The sequence below is a fragment of the Silurus meridionalis genome, chromosome 26 (assembly GCF_014805685.1).
Source record: "Silurus meridionalis isolate SWU-2019-XX chromosome 26, ASM1480568v1, whole genome shotgun sequence".
NCBI lineage: Eukaryota > Metazoa > Chordata > Actinopteri > Siluriformes > Siluridae > Silurus > Silurus meridionalis.
In genome coordinates this window covers 13,097,784-13,121,308 of record NC_060909.1, presented here as the reverse complement: position 1 = coordinate 13,121,308, position 23,525 = coordinate 13,097,784, and the positions used below count along the sequence as shown (strand labels likewise).

The 23,525-nt window shown below is 36.7% G+C and overlaps 1 protein-coding gene across 1 annotated transcript in view; it reads left to right on the top strand.

The window, feature by feature from the left end:
• Positions 1-1,158: 1,158 nt before the first annotated feature.
• Positions 1,159-23,525, top strand: part of cdh11 (cadherin 11, type 2, OB-cadherin (osteoblast)) — a 79,090-nt gene continuing 56,723 nt past the window's right edge. Inside the window, exon 1 of the mRNA XM_046840518.1 lies at positions 1,159-1,666. The gene's annotated coding sequence lies outside the window, so the exon portion shown is untranslated. The remainder of the gene's footprint in view (positions 1,667-23,525) is intronic.

Below are 23,525 nucleotides of genomic sequence, written 5' to 3'. Positions count from 1 at the left end.
CATCATTAACACTGACAGTTTCTGTGGTTGTTCCTGTGTGTTTGTGGTTGTTTGAGTTTTGTGCTGTCTCTGACCATATAAAGACAGTGTGTGTGTGTGTGTGTGTGTGTGTGTGTGTGTGTGTGTGTGTGTGTGATGAGTTGTCTTCATTAGTGAAACTATAGAAATTCTGCACAGTCAAGAGATTTATACATTCATTTTACACTGTTTTGGTTTGCTCCTCTCCACCGTGTTGTTGTTGTTTTTTTTTGGTTCCTTTTTTAATTTTTGTTGTTTATTGTTTGTGTTTAATGGTTTTCATTTCTACACTTTCACAAAATCCACAGTGTTCAATTTCTTTATTTTATTATTCTTTAATATTCTCATACTGTGTGATTAGTGTGTTGTGTGAGACGAGAGAGAGAGAGAGAGAGAGAGAGAGAGAAAGAGAGAGAGAGAGAAATTGTGATGATGAAATGAGAAAGCAGAAAGAATGAAAAGAGCAAGTGGTATGATATGAAATAAGTAAAGAAAGAATGAAATGACAGAATGGAAGGATGGAAGGATGAGAGAGGTGATGAATGGAACATGCAAAAACTAGGTGCCAGTGTAAGAAAGAATTGAGGGATGAGAGAGGGATGAAATAAATGATCATATGAGAGAGAGGAAAGAGAGAGAGAGAGAGAGAGAGAGAGAGAGAGAGAGAGCAAGAATGATGAAACAAAATAATGGAAAGAATAATGTACAGAGAGAGAGAGAGAGAGAGAGAGAGAGAGAGCGTAAAATTTGTTGCTGGGGAAGAAAAGAGTTGAGTGACGGAGAGAAAAGGATGAATGAAGAAATGAATTGAAAACACTAAACTCATTGGGAGAGAGAGAGAGAGAGAGAGAGAGTAGTGATGGAATAAGAGAGTATACGAATGAGAAGGGAAAGTAGTATAATGAGGAATTAGTAAAGAAGGGATGAAATGAAAGAATAGAATGAAAAGAGAGACAGAGAAAGGGTGATGAGTGGAAGAGGCAAAAACTAGGTGCCAGGGAAAGAAAGAATTCGGGAGAGATGGAGCTAGAGAAACAGATAATAAAAAAAAAAAATAAAGAAATACATGATATAGAGAGAGGGAGAGAAAGAGCGGGAGAGAGAGAGAGAGAGAGAGAGAGAGGGTGAAGGAGGAGGAGGAGTGCTGTGTCTTTAGTCGTCGGTGCGTCGCGCGCTGCCGCTGCAGTTTGCATTTCGCTCGCGCTCAGAGGAGGAACAGGAGAGAGCGAGAGGAGCTCTTCTTCTTTTCTTCTTTCTCTTCTTTTTTCATCTTCTTCACTGTGGACTCTTGACTCTTTTTGATCTTCTTTCACACCGGATCATTTGTTTCTTCTTCTTCTTTTTTTCCCCCTCTCTTGATTCGCACTCACGCACGTTAACGGGAGAAACCTGAGTAAAGAAGAAGAAAAAAACCCGGAGCGGAGCTAACCACCGGGGAGACCGAGAGGAGCGTGTGCGCGCGTGCGTGTGCGCGTGTGTGTGTGTAAGAGTGTGTAAGCGGATCGGTGTGTATCTGGAGTCTGCACCGGTGGGATGTCGGTGGCGGTCTTGACGCTCGTGACTCGTTAATGGGACCGGAACTTGAGCATCAATCTTCATCATCTGTCTCATCCTCATCATCCTCCTCATCATCATCCGCGCGCACAAGGTAAGAAATCCGAATATTCTTTATTAATCTATCAATTAATGAATTAATGAATAAATAGCGTTTTGTGTCATTCGAGATCAAAAAGCGTGTGTGTATGCGCGTGCGTGTGTGTGAGAAAGAGGATTTGTTGCTTATAAAAATATATAAATTATTATATTTGTTATTATATATTATATATATAAATATATACATACACTAATGAATCATTTTATAAGTATTAATGTCACAATGCATCACAGCATGCCTGAGTTTCTTACTTTATAACCGCCTTATGACCGTGTCTGCATATGTGTGCGTGCGTGCGTGCGTGCGTGTGTGTGTGTGTGTGCACTGTCGCCGACGCTTCATGTTCACATATAGCCTAGTTAGTCACAAAGAAGCTGGAACAGAAATAAAAATAAATAAAAGTGTCCCTGAAAGAAATGATGAAACTGAGCTGTGTGTGTGTGTGTGTGTGTGTGTGTGCGCGCGCGCGCACCGGAACCAACGGAGTTTGGGTGCGTTATTAACGGCGCTCATGAGCGTTCATGGGGCTTTATAATGTAAATATGACGCGTCGTAGCTTTTACGTGTGAAAGGCAGTGAATTGGATACAGAGCGCATTTGGCTGAAGCAAAGCAGCTCGGAGTTTCTTTGCATGCAGCTCAGAGTCAGTGCGTGTGTGTGTGCGTGTGTGTGTGTGTGTGGTGTTTAGAGGATGAACATGCACTGTTATGAAGTTTGTTGTGGGTTTTTGTGAAATAATGTGAAATAGTTGTGTTGAGTTGGTTGATTTGTTTCTCTGGTCTTGATGCTCGAGGTGCAGGAGGAGGAAGAGCAGTGGGGCTGAGATCACAAGAATAGAGAGAGAGAGAGAGAGAGAGAGAGAGAGAGAGAGAGAGAGAGAGAGAGAGAGAGAGAGAGAGCTTTAAAGAATTTTAAGGAAATTTGTTTCTGCAAGAATGCTTAGAAAGCTCATCGTGGTGTGTGTGTGTGTGTGTGTGTGTGTGTGTGTGTGTGTGTGTGTGTTGTTTTCTCACTTGTTTGATTGCACCTTGTTTCTATTTACATGCAATGAATATATAATTCCTAATTTATCAAAACCCCAGTGTCTTCGTACCTACAAAAAGTGTTCGCTTCATGTACAAAAGAAATGGAATTCATGAAAAAATGTAAAAAAAAATAATAATAATAAATACATAAAAAAAAAAGAAAATATTTTTCCCTCTGTTTTTTTTTTTTTAGTTTTGTTTGTTTGTTTATCTGAATTCATGTGTTGAAAAAAAAATTCGGATGAAAGGAAAAAAATCCATCTCTTCAGAACTCTGAACCTCATAGAGCAGGAGCTGAGAGATGAGTCAAGATTTTGTGGGGGAAAATGTAAATAAATAAATAAATGAGTGAATTATATATATAATAAAAAAAGGTGGTCCTTCAGTAGAGGGTGCTGTTGTTCTTTTGTCGTGCGTTCCACGCTCTCATAGGGCCTCTCAGAGCGACGCAGGGCCACCGGCACCGTTACCCACAGTTCCCCTGGGGTATGCCGGATTCAATCTGACGGCTGGTGTGGTGCAGTGACACTCTGTCAGGATGAACATCTTCCCTGATGGTAGTTTGTGTTACTCTGGAGTGTCACGTTCCCACTTCGAGTGTGCGTTCTGGAGGAAAAATCAGTCTGGGAGCGAGTTGCTGTGCCACGTCACTCCGGTCGATACGGGATCACACTCTATTATGTTCCTGTAAACACATGCGTTTATTAACTTCGACTGCTGGAGCTTGTGTGTGTGTGTGTGTGTGTGTGTGTGTGTGTGTGTGTGTGTAATTTCACTCAGTAATGATGTAAAGATCATGGTTTGTGATAAAGCATTGTTCTAGAAGCCAGAACACAACACAGATTTTTTTTTTCTGGATCATTTCCTTTCCTCTGTTTTAGAAAGGTTTGAAATATGGAGTCCCTGCACCTGGAATTACTTCTCACGATTTGTGACGTCACTGTGTAGGGAAATGCTTATCTTTTTCATGCTAGAGTGATAAGGAACAAATCACGATTCATTGAGTGTGCAAGTAGTGTTCTGAAAATGAAAAAAAAAAAGCTAAGATTGACCATATTTGGGCAAAAGTTTGTGGACACCTGACCATAAGATTGGTATTTGCTTTTTTTTTTAACATTCCACGTTTACTCGCCATTTGCTGTTATAATAACTTCTACTCTTCTGGGAAGATGTTACACTAGATTTTGGAATGGAGATTTGTGCCCAATTAGCCACAAAAGTGTTAGTAAAGTCAGGTACTGACTGTAGGGTGAAGAGGCCTGGGGTGCATGTCAATTCATACCAAAGGTGATCATTAGGGTTGAGGTCAGAGCTCTGTAGCAGGCCACTCAATATCTTCCAAGCTAACCTATGTAAAGCATATCTTCATAGAGCTCATTTTCATGCTGAAACAAGTTTGGGTCTATTAGTTCAAGCAAAAGGAAAATGTAATGCCACTACATCCACAGAAATCCTGACATCCCATTTTAATCACAATAATTCAAACAAATATTTTAATGTTCAATGTTTCAGGTAAGGTCTAAAAAAGTCGCTGCATTTGTGATGTGTAGTGTTTAGATCACCCTCATCACACTTTTACATAAAAAAATCACTGAAATAAAAATAATACAAAACAATACTGCAGATTAAAAAAACAAATCCTTTAAATGCAATGTAACGAATACTGTGAGGAAAAATGTATCACAATAAAATGTCAAATTATAATCATTGTTTAATTTAATTTTTTACAGTTTTTAATGACATTTTGAGAGCTCTTACTGCTCTTTAATGTAATTTAATGATTAGGGTAAAAAGGTAAATCAATCAATCAATCAATCAATCAATCAATCAATTAATCAATCAATTAATCAATCAGAAACCGTCATAAAAAAATTAAGAAAAAAGAAAAAAAATGATGGTATTACAGGTGCACAATATCATGCAGACAAAATGTGTAGACATTTTATTAATAATATTATTATTTATTAATTATTTAATTATTTTATTTTCCATTTTTAAAATATCCTACTCAGGACTTGTTTTATTTTTAAATAAGTTTTATTTTGAAATAAGTTAAATTATTAAACATGACTCATCAAATTAGAAGGTAAAAATGTACATAATTATAATAATATTATAATAGATAATAATTATATCATATAATTATTATATATTACTAAATGTTATAAAATATATAATAGTTATATAATAATAAAAAAACACTGTCACAACTCATTAAACAGGAAATAATATTAAACGGTATATAAATATATTATATATAAATATATACAAATTATAACAGTTAATAATTTATAAATATTTTTATTATTGAAGAAATAGCACAATATCGACATATATTTAAAATCAGAGTCTGTAAATAAATTAAATATTAATTTAATAATTTTAATTAACAAAATCACCTGTGTGTGATTGAATACACAGATAAACCATGTGACTGTCAGCTAACTATCATCATTATGGTGACTATTTAATTGAATTGTGTGGTTCATTAAGGACGCGCGCGTGAGTGTGTGTGTGTGTGTGTGTGTGTGTGTGTGTGTGTGCGTGTGTGCGCACATGTGTATAGAAAGTCATTATACTCACAGTGAGAATCATTGTGATATAAAGTCAGCAGTAGTTCACTACAGTACTAATGCTATGTTTACATTATAATTGTTGGCAGATTATCGCAGTTTATTGATGCAGCGATGTATCATCACACTTTCTTTTAGACGAGGTGTTTTCCCAATGAACGTTCTCTCTCTCTCTCTCTCTCTCTCTCTCTCTGTCTCAGTCTCAGATTAATAATTCTGACTCTCTCCATCTGCTTCGGCAAAAACTCAGAGCTCGAGTTTCTAGACTCTTCATCATATTCCGTGCGCCTCTGAATATTTTCATGGCTGCTAATGGATTTTCTTTATCCTGCTGAGGTTTAGTCAGACAGCTTTTATGCTCGCTAGCGCGTCGAGTTAATTTGTGTTTAGGCCTTCGTGCGACGTGTAAAAGGCGTGCGAGTGGGAGGATGGATCGTTCAGAATTTAACGTTTTAATTTTCCTCAGAGGAATTATTAATAATGCACTTGACACCAAGCGGAGTGGAGTCGTAGCTCCGTTTATTCAAAGCGATCAGCGAACCGATCGTGGCGTGGGCACTCGGCTCACTCGCATGCAATTAACCACGCTCTAAACGATGACGCTTTTTACACTGCACACTTTCACGTGTGAAGATACAGAAGATTCATATGATTCACATGTATTTTCACAAATTTACAACATACTTCGATGTGTTTCACATAAAATCATTTATGCTCACATGATCCTTTGCGTGATTACCACAATCACTTTTTTATGGTTTGTGATAAGATTTAGTCAGATTTTATTTTGACTTGATTTTTTGCACCGCTTTTATGTTTCGTGCCATGATTTATGAATTCTGAACACAATTCATGATCATGATGCATTCATTTTCACAAGTCTTTACACTAGTGATCCTTAGTAAGTTTTGCACCACAGACCGGTTTATTTTTTTTTTCTGTGGGGGGGTCACACACTACTAGACACAATAGCATGCATATTATACTATTATCTGTATTATATGATTCAGGTAGTAATTTAATTAATGCATTTATATTGAAAATGTCTCAACTTACTATAATGCAGAATCAGTGTGGAATGCAGAATCAGGAAATTGGAATAGGCAGAAGTGGTCATTTTTTAATTTATTTAATGTTATTGATGTATGAAAAAATACATCGGAAATTGTGTAAAGATACATCTTTACACAATTTCCGATGTATTTTTTCATACATCAATTTATTTTCACACTATTACATAACTCATAACTACTTATATTGTTATTAATTCTTTAATTAGTCACATGACTTTATACAAAACAATTTGACACTCACTGTTCACCACAAAGGGTAATTTGACATGATTTTTTATCTGACTTTTGTTTCCATGTGTTTCACACATGTGATTTAATTAATTGCGCAATTCTTTTTAGAATCCATGATGACTTTATAGCAGTGGCAGCCGTGCATTTGGTACCTGGGCCTTCAGTGGAAACTTAACCGAATTAATCCACCTCTTAATACCACCACTATCACGTCGCAATTATGGAAACCATCAATATTGTACAAAAACGCAATATAACAACGTGTGGTATTACAGAGAGAGAGGCATTTCACATATGGAGGGTGAATACCATTTTTACTAAAGCAAGAAACCCAGTTAAGACACCAAACCGCTACACTACTGCTCGTATTCACTGCTCTGGAAGTGGTGAACAAACCCTTTCCCAGGCTGAGACAAGCTAGCTAGCTTCAGGGTTGACCGACCTCCTCACGATGTCTAGCTTCTCTTGAAAATGTATTTTTAAGTATGTCCAAGACCAAATCAATTTCTCTTCCTCTGTAGGCATAAAAATGTATAACTCAGATGTATTAATGTGTGCACAGCTACACACGTGTTTTGCCAGTCGAACATGGCTGTAACAGTTTCCCTCTGACCAACCAATCAGAGGACGGGAAAATGCTGACGCTATTCTGCAGGCGAAAAATTAAATCTGATTGTTTAAAAAAACAGAGCTTTTTTTTAAGGAGACGACAGTAAAAAGGCCAGCACTACAGACTTTGCAGGCCCTGGGCAGATTAGATTGACATGGCAGCACATAGAGGCTGAAATCTGATTGGACAAAAAATCTAACATCCACATACTGGAAGCAATGCAGCCAAGAGAAACGCTACGAAATGAAGAGAATAAACTGTTGGGAATAAATTACTACAATTTCATGAAACAAATATTAGAATTTAGGTTGTAAATGTAGGTCAGTACTTCTGATAGTGTTTAGGCCAGTAGAGAAGGCTTTGCTGGTCTTGATGGCCCACCACTGCTTTATAGTAAAATCAATTCATATGATTCTGGATAAACTTTTTTGCATGGTCATTCTCACATATTTAGACATCCAATTCTTACATAAATTCCGCATAACGTAAGATTTACTCGTGATTTTTGCGATTAATGTGTCATTTTATGACCAAGATCAACAACTGATTATTAAATCTTTCACACATTTACATCATATTGCTAATGCAGATAAAGGTGTGTGTTTATATATGTTTGTGTGTGTGTGTGTGTGTGTGTGTGTGTGTGTGTGTGTGTGTGTGTTTGTGTTTGTGCATGTGTGTGTGTGTGTGTGTGTGTGTGTGTGTGTGTGTGTGTGCGTGTGTGCACGTGTGTGTGTGTGTGTGTGTGTGTGTGTGTGTGTGTGTGTGTGTGTGTGTGTGTGTGTTAACACACTTAACTCGGCAGCTAAAAGGGCAAATCCGTCTCCAGTTCTGACTTTAGAAAGTGAAGTCGAGCTCGGAACAGGATGATATACTGAGCGGCCCTCACAGCTAATTTATATATTTTAACCTGGAGCAGGTTTTGAAAAGGTCCACGTCAAAGCACACACTGTTAAATCAGCACCCGGTATTTTTCCATCCCCGAAATGTCAGGCTCACACTTTGATCAAAATGTGCATTATCATACTGCTTTCCTTTTAAGCCTTGCCTCAGCCTGCTCGAACAAACTAGTCTAGTTTATGCAGTGTATCGAAAATAATGCAAAAAAAAAAAAGTGTATAACATTGATCCAATTTCTAATTATAAACATGAAATTTGTGTGTGTGTGGGGTGGGGGGTTCTGATTGTGGCAGTGTGGCTAACTGCTATAGGTAGCACACTCATAGTTATTCAGAAATGCTACCTTACAGAATACTAAAGGAAAATAGAAATTACTTGACATAATGCTAAATTCTGAACTTTATGAACTTCATGAAGTATATATATATATATATATATATATATATATATATATATATATATATATATATATATATACTTCATGCATCACAGCTAATGTTCCTGTATTTGTTTTGCTAATGCTTTGCTAACCGTGTGTAAAAAATAGCTATGCAGGAAGAGCAGGTCGTTAATTAATGTAATATTAATTCATGAAATTACGAAATACTGAATGTAGTGACCAAGCATAGAGTGGATCAGCAAGAAGTAGCATGAAGCATGAAACAATTAGGTCCTGACCTGTAAAAATGAGCTAGAATGAATACCTTTGGAGGTCATATATGGTGTAGGAAATGTTAACGTGCAAATCTGAGTGTTTATTGCTAACATGTGTTCTGTTGCACTGAATGAATCCATCGTAGAATCGTCCTAGACAAAACGCAGCGCAGTGTCAGATGGTTTATGAAAGTTTTAGTGTGTGCATCTGTGTTCTGCACACACTAATGACACAGTAACGCATACACACACAAATATATGCACACACTGCGGAAGCCGCATCTGTTCTTTAATACCGTGTCCTTTAGCTAAATCCTGTTTCACTTATATTTAAGCACCTGGCTTATTTCAGGAGCTTGATGAATTTTTTCCCTCATGTGGCCATTAAAATACCGAGCACCCAGCAATATTCTCTAACACTGAGTGCTGGAGAATCTCATGTCCGAGTGACCTTTAGTAAAGAAAGAAAAGGACGTTGGGGAAGCAGGGAACCGGAGCGGGGACAAGGAACTGGAGAACACGCAACATGTAAATACTTTACCTGAGATGAGATGTTTCACAACGCAGAGTGCTGGAGTGTGTGTGTGTGTGTGTGTGTGTGTGTGTGTGTGTGTGTGTGTTAGTAAAGAGGCTGAAGTGTGCTGTGGAGTTTGTTGTGACATTTTAGACAAGATAAATGCCATTCATCATCACTGCATGCAAACTCCAGCATATGAATATTTATACTTACTGGTGTGTGTGTGTGTGTGTGTGTGTGTGTGTAGTGTATTGTTGGACTGCTGGAAGTTTGACAGAACTAACTACACATTAATGTTACAAACATAACATCCTTTGTGGTGAACAGTGAGTATAAGAACATAAATAAATAAGTAAAAAATACAATGGAAGTTCATAGACAGTATAATTAAAAGGTAATTTAATTTATTTAGTAAGTAAAATGAAAAATATAACTAACATGAACAACACAAATCCCCTTTGTAATATGTCTATGATATAATTATGGTACAATACGGGGAATTGTGTCAAAGAAATAGTATCAAAAAACAAAAAATATAATAATTATATGCAGTGTTAAATGTTCATTGGTATTCATTATGTAGCGGTTGTGATTCTGATATGAATAATATGAAATACATTCCAAAGGTTGTGTTAGGATCCTGCTTTGGTTTGATATTTTTAAATAAAATGTAAGACAAGCAATCTCAGTGAATGCCAAAAAAACCCCACCTGATCCTAAACTTACAAACTTTGTGTACTCCAGCAGAGCCCTATATTTTCTCCTGCTGCTCCATACTATTAAAGTGTTTTAGTATTTAAACACCAGAATACACATTTTTTCTTCTCGACTTGAATAATGGCATCATTTGTGGCTTGGCTTTTGTCCACTGAGGCCACTGCGTCTCTTTTTTTTTTGCTCGGCTCGCTTTAATGATGTGCTATAAGAGGCTGGATGAATGCAGGCCACAGTATCAGACCATGAGATCACCATGGTTCCATTTCCTGAGAAAATATGAGCAGTGAAAAATACAGCGAGAGCATACAGTGGAGTCCAGCACCAAGGTGTGTTATTATTATTATTATTATTATTATTATTATTATTGGAAAGTCCAGTGTTATAAATGTGATATAAACTCATACTGACCTGGAAATCTGACTCATTGAGGCTGACTTTCTTTTCTGGCCATTTTTGTTTATTATATCATACAAAAAATAGGTGTGTGTTAGTGCTTTGAAAGTGAAATGCGAATACACTAATCTAGAGCGACTTACAGTTATTTCATACATACATCTAAACAGTTCAGGGGTCTGGCAGTGTCAGCTTGGCAGTGCTAGGATTTGAACTCATGACCTTCCAATTCGAATTCCAGTAATTGTCCTCCCCATATATCTTATTTACATGGACAGTAGCTTTTGGATAATTTAGATTAACACTCATAAATACATTCATGACCACATAAATACATTCATCCATCTGATTGGCTTATTTACGGGGCATTTACAGACTGAAGTGATTGGCTCGAATGATTCCTTTCGACCAATTACATGGCATGCATTACATCATTTTATGCTACAGCTGCTTATAATCTTATTGTATGTATGCAAAGACATTATGAAGCTACAGAAAAAAAAACAGAGGTCATTAGTGTCTCTGGAAAGTGTTTGTAGCTAGCTACAGTTAGCTTTTGCTGCTAATAAACCGGTCAAAAAGCAATTAGATTATCATGTACTGTTTAAAAAAAAAATGTAATTATACAGATAAATAGATACAAGTTGTATGTATGTATATTTTGGTTAATTATGGTGAGTGTCTTTAGCTAGTACTGTCAGCTATCACTGATAACAAAGCTAATACAAAGCCTGCTGCATAGCGTTCACCAATTTTTTGACCACTTTACACCTTTCCGCTTAATAATAACATACAGTTTTTTCGACCACTGCAAAGACATATAAATGATATATAAATTAATTGTGCTGTAGGCTACATTCTGTATAGTTTTTCTTATCATCGATGAAAACGTTACATTGTCAGAACACTTTCGCAAGAGAGACCAGTAGTGCTCGCTCCAGGGTTATTGTCACCATGGAAACCATTTACAATCAGACTTTGCTTTTGTATTCTGCTTATAGAAAATAATGCACATAATGATTATTCATAATAATAAAAAAATAAATAAATCAGGAAGTAATCAGGATTAAGGCTGAATCAAGTTGAAGTGAACGTAGCATCAATATACACAAAGGCTAATCAATAATTACATAAATAACACTCAAAATAAACGTATCTAAAGATCTGTCTTAAAACCGACCCTGTATTGGAAGTGCACAGTAAACAGTGTTGGATTTATGTGGGCGTCTCTGGGTTTACTGCATACTTATTGTACATTGTATAATTGCACTTTTCTCCAAAAGCTGCTTTTAGATTTTACTGCAGCTCTTCTTTCTTTCTCCTCGAGTAGATGAGGAGGAGGGAGGACACGTTGATCCCTAATGACATGCTCCATTACTCCCTCTGTTAATCTGCAATAAAGCTAATTGCCGGCTTCTCCGACTCCCGACTCCGACCCCCTGAACAACACGCTGCAAACCACCTCGTATAAAAGCCTGGCACATAAAACTCCGATGTCGGGGACTAATAAAATAAATAGGAGAGCTTTGTGTAGCAATGTAATCACCTGCAGGAGTGCACTAACTCAAAGCTGGAATGTTTTGGCAAAACCTCTCAATTTGAGGCTTTTAAAACCAATCCAAATTTCACTGGTCATTTTGTTCCAATTGGAAGTGAACTACTTTTTGCTCAATTTATTTATTTTTTAAGTGTATATTTTGCACAGTCACCCACAGCTTTGACTGCTTTGTAAAACTGTAGAACCATCTGGAAAAGCTGTTTGTTTGGGGCCAATAAAGTGATACGAGGCCCTCAGTAGCGCAATGTTCACCTGGTGGGAATTTAAAGACAGGAACAAACCCTAACAAGAACCATTTTATGCCGACAGCAAGTGAACTACATTCTTTTCCTTTTTTAATTTTCAAATTGCCCTCAGCACCATCTTGATAATCAAATCACCCTTGCGAATAAACAACACAGGATCTTCTTCACCTGATGAGATCTCGGAGATACACACAACCCTAACAAGAGCTCTTTTGTCCTGCTAACTTTTTAATCTGTGAAGAATCTCCCACAGCCTCGCCTGTTTGTCACATCTGCTTAATTATCCGAGCTTCACACAGTGATGTCTTTTAATATGGTTAAGAGCTGCCTTGTGCATTAAAGCTCGAACATTTGAAACCGATAGAGCGACATGGAGCCTCCTGAAGCTCTTGATTCACCTGGTGAGAACATAAAGAGGCAAACAAACCCCAACTATGGCTCTTTTAATCCTTTTAATCTCATCAGGTTGTCATATGTGCTTTTAGTGATGCCTCTGAGGCTATTCAACTATCTGGTGGTAAAAACACTCTCATGCTGAGTTGAAAAAAAGCAATAAGAAACATAACAAACCTTTTCTTCATCACAGCATCTACCTGGTAGGACCTTGAAGATGCGAATAAACTAGGAACTAGGGAGCTTTTAATGTCTTTTAATCTCTGAAATCAGGCACAGCCTTGCCTGTTTGTCAAATTTGCTTATGGAGACACCTCTTGGGCTTTTGAATTCCTATTGACAAAAACTGCCATGTTGGGATTAAAAACACAATAATAAACCTTTTATAACAAAAAAGTCCCCTGGTAGGATTTGGAAGGACACTAAGCAGGGCTCATTTTATCCTTTAAATCTTTATAGTTTGTCATATTTACTTCCAGTGATGCCTCTGAGGCTTTTCAGCTTTCTGGTGCCAAAACACATTTGTATTATAAAAGTGATAAGTAACGATAAAAAAACCCTTCTTCATTACATCATTCACCTGGCAGGAGCTTCAAGATGCAAACACACCAAGGCTGTTTGTTCCTGTTGAAAAATGACGCTCTTCATTTTAATTCCTCAAATCACCCACAGCCTCGTCCCCAGGCTTTCTCAAACGTCTGTTATCATTTGGTAAAACTCTTGTTTGGGATTCATAAAAAGAAATGGGAAGTTCTTTATCACAGCATCTACTTGGTAGGAGGCTGAAGATGCAAACGACCTGAATTAGGGTTATTGAGCTATCGTTTAATCTCTGAAATCAGAACCTGTTTGCCGTATTTGCTTTATGGAGATGCCTCTAAGGCTTTTGAAACACATGATGCCAAACACTTCTCACACTGGGATTAATAATAGTAATAAGAAACAACAGGAAATGTTCTTCATTACAACATCCAACTCGTACAAGCACAAACGCTAAATAGAGCTCTCTTTTGTTCGTTCTGAAAGTGAGCTATCTTTTAAACCTTATCTGGTTTGCACTTCAACAACACTGTGTTTCGTCTTATTCTCACAAGGCGCATTGTGTATAAACTCTTAAGTTTATAGTGAGGAGATCCCCTGCAGCTCAGGATTCTCCTGATCAGAGAAAAAAACAAACAAAAAAAACAACCCTAACTAGAGTTCTGATATCTATAAATTGCTCAAATCCCAAACTCCATTCTTTTCTGTTTGGTATATTTTAGATTTTGATCAGAGACTGTTCATTAATTAATTATTGACAACAATACATGGATGCTATCACTAATTTTATGAAGTTTCTAAAAGCAGAAAAGTGTTTTTGTAAAATGTATATAAGGAATCTTCAGTGTCAGAGATGGAAATCATGTCAAGTGTTCTTATTGTTTTCACACAGGCTGTTAGAAACTTAGAAATTTAGATTAGAAACTTTCTAATCTAATCACTAGCAGATGACTTTTGTGCTGATCTATAAAACATTTCTGTGAATAAATGAACGACAAATCAGAGCTGCCGTTTGAGAAAATTCATTAACACCTTCTGACCAATCACAATCCAGAATTCAGCAGAGTCAGGTTAGGCATTGTGTCAAATACCACACTGCAAATACTCTGACAGTAGTACAGCTTTATATTAATGACCTCATTCTAATATGTAATCGTTCCCATGGTAACAGCTGATCCTGAGGGACGTGTACTGCAAATGATTCACGTAAACTGATTTTAGAAATTGGTGATATTTTTTGTCAGGTGTTATATGGAAGAAGTCTCACGTGTCTGCTCTTTGTGTTTGTAAGCCATCTGACATTAAGAATAGCAGAGTTTATGCTTCTGTGCAGTTTATTGTTAAAATGACAAAATGTGATTTGTTTTTTGTCTTGGCACTACTTTGTTTTACCATTCAACATGAAATGTAATTATAAATGGACAAAAATATGTCTGGCCCATTACTGGCATTAGAGGAAGAAAGTGCTTGGTAGATAAATATATATATATATATATATATATATATATATATATATATATATATATATATATATATATATATATATATATATATATATATATATATATATATATATATATATATATATATATATATATATATATATATATATATAATGTATATACACATTTTGAGACTAGTTCTGTTTTCAAGAAACTACTTTGAAGCATGTCAAGCACCTTCTGCAATTCGCACTGGATCTCCGCACTGGTTACAAAATAGTGACCTTTGAGATGAATAGTTATCTTTAGGATGAGGCCGAAGCCTGTAGGAGCCAAATCTGGTAAATAGGGTGGTTGCAGAAGGGAGATCGTGTTGTTTTCTGGTGAGAAATCCGTGTGAGGAGTATCAAAACTGTCCCACTGTTTTAAAACCAACTCATACTGTTTCAGTATTGTAATGTTGTTGACAATTTTTAATGACATGACAAACCTGTTTGTTTTATTCTCTACTTGATCAACTTTTTATTAATTTTTTTAACCAAAAAGCAGTAAGGATATTTTTCTTTAAATCTGTTGTTCATGTGAAGGTCTGACATGTAGAACGATCTACCAGAAGCTGAAACTGATGTGCAAAGTTTTTGTTTTCCCAAACCACCCATAGCCTTTACAAATTGGAATAATCGAATGGAAATCGAGTGAGCTTGTTCTCTGGATGAGAAATAAAGAGCTATGAAACCTTGAGAAGCACAACATGCAACTAATGAAGGATGTTTTCTTCTTTTCTCTTTCATTGTGAAAAAAAGCACACTTCTTTAATCACATTGTCAAAGTTTCACAGACTGCAGCCGTGCCGCGATGCGTCTTATTCGCACAAGCCGCCTCGTGTATAAAACTCTGATGTTCTGGGGTTAATAAAGCAATGAGAATCCTTCTGCAGCTCAGAATCTATCTGAAGATGGAGAGAGTTCTAACTAGGCCTCTTGTATTTCTTTCTCAAAGTGAACAATGCATCCCGGAGCAATAACGTTAAGTGCAGGAGGTTTGCCAATTATCAGCTGGTGTTGGGTAACAAACACGGAGCGCAGGAGAAAGGTTCGGCTTCAGACAAATTGCTTTTTTTATTCCTCTTTCACCTGCAGGTACGCTCTTCTTTCTGTAGCCTAATTACGACTTGGAGGCAGCTGAAAGAAGGAAGGAGGTGAACTCCAGCATGAATCAAAATCATTTTAATTTCCATCGACACGCGCACCCATGTAATTCCCGAGCGTTTCAGAGGGACGGTGTTAATCACGATATTTTATTCTTCAAATATTTGCATGTTGCTTTAGCAACCTGTGAAATTACACAAATGAGAGTGAAAAAAAACAAAAAACAAAGATGAAGAATGATGATCACGCCGCCAGATGCTCGCTATTTATCTGCTCTCTGACGTGTTTGTGATTGCCTGGACTCTCAAAATAATCAAGCAACTGCATGGTGTAGCACACCCCTAATGAAAATGAAACACAATGAGGGAAAAAAATTCATGACGCGGAGTTACCGTTATTACCCTGAAGTTGATTATTTGCCTATTACAACACGCCCCCAAGTGGTTTATTCCTCTGATGAAAATGTCAAATGTCTCACTATTACATTTTTAGTTATTAAGGAACAACGCTCAACTAATTATCCATTTACAGTTACATTTAATGGCACTGAAACGAGATAATTCGTTCCCTTAACTATAAACAGTAACTTCCCTTATTAGCATCTGTCTATTTTTATTTCTATTCAAATTAAAAAGAAAAAAAAAAAGGTAAAAGTTCCATCAGAAACTCATCAAAAAATGTAAACTGTTCATTTGTTTGTTTCTAGAGAAGTAACCATCGTACATATCGCAGTAAAAGTACAGTTACCATAGAAACCATTAGGTACTGTATTAGAATCTAAACCTGTGATTTGCGGGTGCACTACATTACAGTGAATACATCAATACTTTCTGACCAAACGCAGATGCTGAGGTGAACCTAGGCTTGATGTCTGAATACAGTAACTCTTGCGAGCAGGTAGATCCCTGTTGCTTGTTCTCTGCTGTGTTTTTGTTCTCCTGCGTTCTCAATATTTCATGCAGCCGACCATCGGCAGGGTGTGTAATGAAGGATAGGTCAAGAGCTTCATCCAGCTTCTTTACCACAAACAGGCACTGTAAATGTCACACGGGCCGTGAGGAAAGCAGGATGAACTTTTCTCCTCACAGTGCACACTCACACACACACACACACACACACACACACACACACACACACACATTCTTCTTATTCCTCTTCATCTCCCAGCTAGCTGAGTTCATTTTCACCTCCAGCGCTCACTTTCTTCTCCGTCACGGCCTTCTCCTTCATCAGCAGCATTAACAGCGCCGAGGTTTCCCGATGTTCCAGATGTTCCATTCATAATTTGTGGATAAGACGAGCTGAATGGAAATGTCTAATAGAAAGATCTAAGAGGAAATGATTGAATCAGGTGAAATATAGAAAACCATATTTATGCATGTAAAAGGTATATATTTTCATCCAGGATGGTACAACTAATGGAAATGTTCACGTCAATGTTCAACAGTGGCCTTCAATTTCCAATTCTGGACCTCGAATATAGAAATCAATTTAACAAAAACTGCCCTTGTGGATACCAACCAAGTTTCAAACAGCTGCAGAAGAAATTTTATATATATTATATATACAGGCAGCCCCTGACTTACGAAATAGGTAGGCACTGGAGAAGTGTTTGTAATTCGATTATTCATAAGTCTAGAACTAACCCTAGAGTGAGACTCTATAAAGCATTCGGAGGAACCCCGCAAAAAAGGAATACCAAGCAATAAATTATACATCATTTTTTTTTAGCAGTCAACGCTAAATCTATAATACAAAGATGTAATAAATTTATTTTACTTACCTAAATATCCACCACCTAGAGCACTACTTTAGCATTTTTCTGCCATGATAAGAAATGAGCAAATATCACAACACACTGTACAAATACGGTGCAGAATACGTCTTCCCAAAACGAGGACTTAGAAAGAGTGCAGTAGAAAGAGGTGTTGCTCTCGGTCCCACTATATATATATATATATATATATATATATATATATATATATATATATATATATATATATATATATATATATATATATATTATTGCCAAAAGTTTGTGGACTCCTGGTCATAAGTATGGTATGTGCTTTTTGAGCATCGCATTACCTGCTCTTATCTGCATTACCTACACTTTTCTGGGAAGATGTTTCACTAGATTTTGAAGTGTGCTCGTGGAGATTTGTGCTTATTCAGTCACAAGGATGTTAGTGAAATCAGTTACTGATTTAGGTGAGGGGTGCAGTCAGCATTTCAATTCATCCCGAAGGTGTTTAATAGGGTTGAGTTCAGAGCTCTACTGCAGATCTTCCACTCTAACCCATGTAAAGCATAGCTTCATGGAGCTGAATTTGTGCAGAGGGCCACTGAAAGAAAACATTCTGTACCATTGTGTGCCCCCAACTTTGTGGCAAATCTTTGGAAGCAGAAGAATCCCATATTCCTGGAAAATAAGGTCAACCCGTAATGTTTAACACTATATGTATATCACGTCATAACAATGTCCAGCTTTGGCGAATTGTTTGTAGAAATTAAGTGTGTGTAAAAAGAACTTTAGTATTCTTCCCATTTTCTTTTCTTCTACTAAACATTTTGTAAACAGTGTTGATTAATGTAAACAGATGTAATAAACTTCTGGTGGTAATATTTTGGTGAGGGAACGAATGTTTATAGCTGCTATAACATAACTGACAACAGAAAACGGTTTTACCTATGTGTTGCTGTACATTTAAATAAAAAAGTTTGTAATGGTTGGTAAATTGCTTTGGTGTAAGAGGAATAAAACACTGCTCAGTCCAGATTGTGGAATTGACGTAGCTAGCTGTGCATTTAGCCGTAGTGCGTTTGTTTTTGTGAGATATAGTATTCATGGCTCTAATCCTCCAGCCGATACAAAGGATTGTGAGAAATGGGGCTGGGTTTCATTCTGCTGACCATCTGATGGGCTTTTGGTTTCTAAAGAGCCGCAGCACAATGGTGGCCTTTTGGCTTTGAGATAATGAAAGGTTTAAATCGAACACCGGTGCTGTTTTGTCAACACTGAATAGCGAGCAGGGCTAATTACAACTCGGGGAGGAAAAAAAAAGCCTTGAAGGCAAAATGGCTTGACCTCTGTCTTCAGCTTAGGAAAAAAGGCTCAGAGAGAACTGGATATGTGAAGCAGATGTAGCTATGGAATTGGTCCAATTTCTTATTGGATCAGATTCTTTCTGGATCACCCAAAGAAAGATATGTTCACCAATATACTAGTGATGAAACTCCCGATGACACGTGAATGATTTATAACGATTGACGTGAACCAATCAAGAGTTTGTTTACTCAGGAAAAACGCAGATGAGTCTGTGTTTTTTTTTTTTTCACTGGGGTCCATTAAACCTCAATAGGTATGCAAATTATTTCCTTTTTCTGACTTTTTTTTTTAAATAAATTTGTATAATATAAAATTATGTCTTATTATTATATTATTATAATTAATCAAATGAATTTCTTTTGTCCTGTGGAGGCAATTTTTTTTGCTAAATCAGTAACGTTGGATGTTTGGGATAAAAACTGTGAACATCTGCTGTAGTATTGAATCTTCTTTGGTGCGCACAGTTAAATAAAAAGCGCCTGCACATGTTTTCATAGTCTAATTTCAGTGAAAGAAAAAAAAAAGATTTGATCTGGAGTGTGTGTCATTTTCTCTTTGTATTAAAAAAGTGAAAAAAAGGGTGAATAATTTATTTAGTTCTGCTCCTCGTAGCAGCTAATGGGAAGCGGTTTGGGTCACAAAGGCAAGCGTTTTGTAAATGAAGCCGATAAACCTTTGGGCTAGACAAGGCAGGTTTTGTTTGACACAGGAATTCGCTGTTTTTGCTTGTCGAGTGCTCTGGGAAGGCAGGATGTGTAGCGGCTTCACAATGGCTCTTTCAGCCTGCGAGTCTCAGATGCGAGGAGACGCTGTCCCTGCCTCCTTTCACTCCGTCCTAATCGCTTTATCAGGCCTCCACAATGGCGGATTCACATCTCCGCTTCACATACGAGAGACGCAGAAAGGCCACCGTTTAACCCCAAGAGAATAGTTGAAAAAAAAAGTTTTTAAAAGTGTCTGGGTCTCATCTCTTGCAAAAAAAAAACTGTAGCTAAAAGAGTAAACAAACCGTAAGAAAGGGATTGTGTTTCTCCTCCGTCTGCTCGCCCACTCTGTTTAGAGCAAACTGTCAGACCCGGTTTGCATCACTGACTGAATACGGCGTCCACAGAAAAATAGACGGCGTTGCGTTTTTTTTCTTTTAAGAGATGGTGAGATGAAGAGATGGGCCTTCTGTGGTTTCTTTGATGGTCTTTAAACATATGGAAAGTGCATTAGGGATTTTTTTCTTCACATGCCGTGTGGTCCAAAAAGATGGGTTAAGAATAAATAATCGAGTCAAATCACTGATTCCTGGTTTTCACTTTTTAAACCAAAAATGATTCGAGTCATGTCAGAGTTGTTATTTGATATAATAAGCAGAATTTCAATTTAACCATAGCTAGTTCAGCTACTTTTGCATAATTAGCTAATCTTCCCAGTTTCTGGAATACATTCTTAAATCATAAAAAGAAATCTACAAATCTGTTTTTTCCACCTTCTTCTCATGTAAGCTTTTAAGCGATTTCTAGAGACACTCTCTGTTTCTACGTTTACAGTAAGGGTGTGTAAGTGTGTGGGTGGTCAGACTGTTTCTCCTCTCTTCCTTCCTTATTAGCCTAGCCAGCGTTAGCATTACAACAGTGAAGCTGGAGGACACAGAGAGTGTTTAGTGGAGCGTCGTAAACCTGTGATGGAGAAATCTGTCCCTGCTGAGAGACCTGAAGTTCACAAAGGGTCAAAGCAGGCTTGATAATGACGTCTCGAAACTAAAGGCCACCTGCGTGCAGCATGCCGTTCACGCCGTTTCTCCTCCGCACAAAGCAAACGAGTCTCGTTTCCACGACTGTCATGCTAAACACTGTTTCATTGCACTGAAAGAACGCAAGGTTCTCCTTTAAACCTGCTTTCAGTGCCAGTGAAGCACACTCACGTGATTACTGACCCGAAAGCTGATGGACGAATGGTTGAATTGCTCTCTGAGGAAACCGTGGGTGAAAAAAATAAACAGGAAGGCTGCAACTTAAGGGTTTGATTTGGACATTTACATAATGTTAGCTTTCTTCCAACTTTTATCAAGTTATTTTTTTTGCGAGGTAAAGTACACTTTCTGGCTCTCCTTGTTTGATATATAGAGAGATACAGAGTTCTTTCCCTTCACCATTGTTCCTTCTTAACTAAATTGGCATACCAAATTGTGATTAGCATGCTAAAACCTACATTAGCTACATGAAATTCATATTGAAGTTTGCTCATTGTTTCAATCGATCCTTTTCACTAAATGATATAGTTCCGTTTTAAGTCTCAGATTTTCTTTCAGAAACTTATTTTTAATCCAGGATTTACGTGTGATTGACGTGCTTTAGTGTGTTAACTGAAAAATTGTGATTTGCTCGCACTAGTTTTTACTCTCAATTACTTAATTGTTTTTTTTTCTACTTAATCCAATTCCTGTTGTAGCAAAGCGATGTTTCCCCGCAATACAAATAGCTTGTGTTTCCAGCCTACAGTTTTTACTTTGTAGTTATATTTTAACATTTTTGTCTTGTTTTTACTGAATTTTTGCAATTCAGGGTTGCCAGATTCATCGCAGAAGTTACAGTGTCTCATGGTCTAGAAAGTAAACACTTTTGCTGAGATGTTAATATATTTTGTTATATTTACATATAATTAAAATCTCGAGATGGCCACTAGATAATGCTTTAAACCATTATTGAACTGGAAGAGGTAGATTATCCATCATCAGTTAGCATCATCAGTACATCTGATCATGTGGTTTTTATTGTATCAGACTAGCTAAACCTGAACTGAGCCTGATATGGTTGTTTTGTTTTGTTTTTCTACCTAAAGAGAGAAATTTTCTTATCTAAATAAATAAGAATCCATGATGCCGTAAAGACAGACAAACCCATAAATTCCTAAAATTAATACTTTTAGGATTAAGAATTGCTGAGATTTGGAGGAAAACATTGTCTGTCTGTGAAAAGCACAGGCAGACTTGCCTTTTTTTTTTTTTTTTTTTTTTCTTTATTCGTCAGCAGGTCAATATGATGAACCCGTGTCCTTGAAGGTGTTTATGGAGCTTGGACTCCACTTTTGGCCTCAGCAGGAGACAGATGGACAGAGAGCTATCATCAAGAATAATAAATAAAAAAAAATAAAAAAAAAAAGGCATAGAATGCTGACTCACTTTCTCAAGGTCTTTGCAAAGTTATTTAGAGGTGCACAGCTCGGCGTTCAGACTGAGCCTCACATCTGAGTGGATCTGGATAAAAGCGAAAAGAAAAAGCTGTAAACATGAAATGATGGAAAAGAAAAGAGTGCAGTATTTTTTTTCCTTTTACTTTGAAAGATACAATAACTTAAAATAAAACTACTGAAAAGTACTTTTTTTTTTTTACTTTTTGTACATTTTGTTAAATATTTATTACTTCATTAATTTTTATCTAAATCTGAGTTTCCAGGTCATTTATAGGGCAGTTGTTGTAAAGTTATATATTTTATTGCCCACAAAGAAATTTGGCAGCATGTCATACTATAGCTGGTGAAAAGAAAAAAAAGTAAAAAAAAAAAAGAGTTAGCCATTTTCCCCCATAAACTTTAGCTAGCTTTATTATCAGCTTTATTTTTGATTTATTTATATAATGTTATAGTCGAATATATATGGATTATTTTGCCCCCTTAATACTAGCTTTAGTCATCAAGCTAGAAGTAGATGGTTTTTTTCCAAAAAAAAAAAGCCCAATCCCCTAATTCTTTTTTGTCATTTCACTTTATGTTCATGCACGCTAACTGGAGGTCTGGTTGTTGATGTCATGAATAGTAGATAGTAGAAATACTGTATAACAGTGTAAGAGTGATATATTTGGTCATATTTTTTCAAAAGCAAAAACCAAAAATCCACAGTTTGTAAGATAAATATCATGATATATTGTATATATGACATCGGTAAGTGTATAATCTACAGTATACTGATGTCTGTTCAAACCATCACACACACACACACACACACACACACACACACACACACACACACATATAATTCTAAGTATTACACCAGCTTGTATAGGAAATTCCTGGCGAGACAGGAATCTCTCGCTCTCTCTCGCTCTCTTTCCCTCTTTCTTTTTCTAGGTCGTCAGTATGCAGTGTGTGTCGTCACTGTCCGCTCCATCAGCTCAGCTTTTCAATTACTGACCGAGGCCGAGGGGGAAAAGCAACTCTACAAAAGCCATGGCATAAACCATTTATAGAGCATCTCGGTCTCAGCCCTGGTGCCAGAGCAGACACTTGGTTAAAAAAAAAAAAAATTAATCGAGATGAACAATAACGCTTTATGACCGGACACAATCTATGACACTCTGTAAATCAAGAGGGAAGGATTTTAAGATATAAAAACTGGAGATGAAAATTGCTCTAGTGTTTTAGTTAATTCACTGTGTGCGTGTGTGTTTGTGTGTGTGTGTGTGTGTGTGTGTGTGTGTGTGTGTGTGTGTGTGTGTGTGTGTTTGATCAATTTTCAGATTTTACATGAGGCAAAACATGATAAATTCATCCAAAATTTATTGTAAAGTGACAAAAAAGTAATTACTATAAAATAAAATTATAGAATATATATAATAATTAATACAAAATACATTTATTAACTGTTTCAACTGTTTCACAATGGTTTGGGTGTTTTGATGTGTGAAACAGTACATTGTGTTACTTTCTGGTATTAGAGTGTGTAATACATTTTTTTTTTAT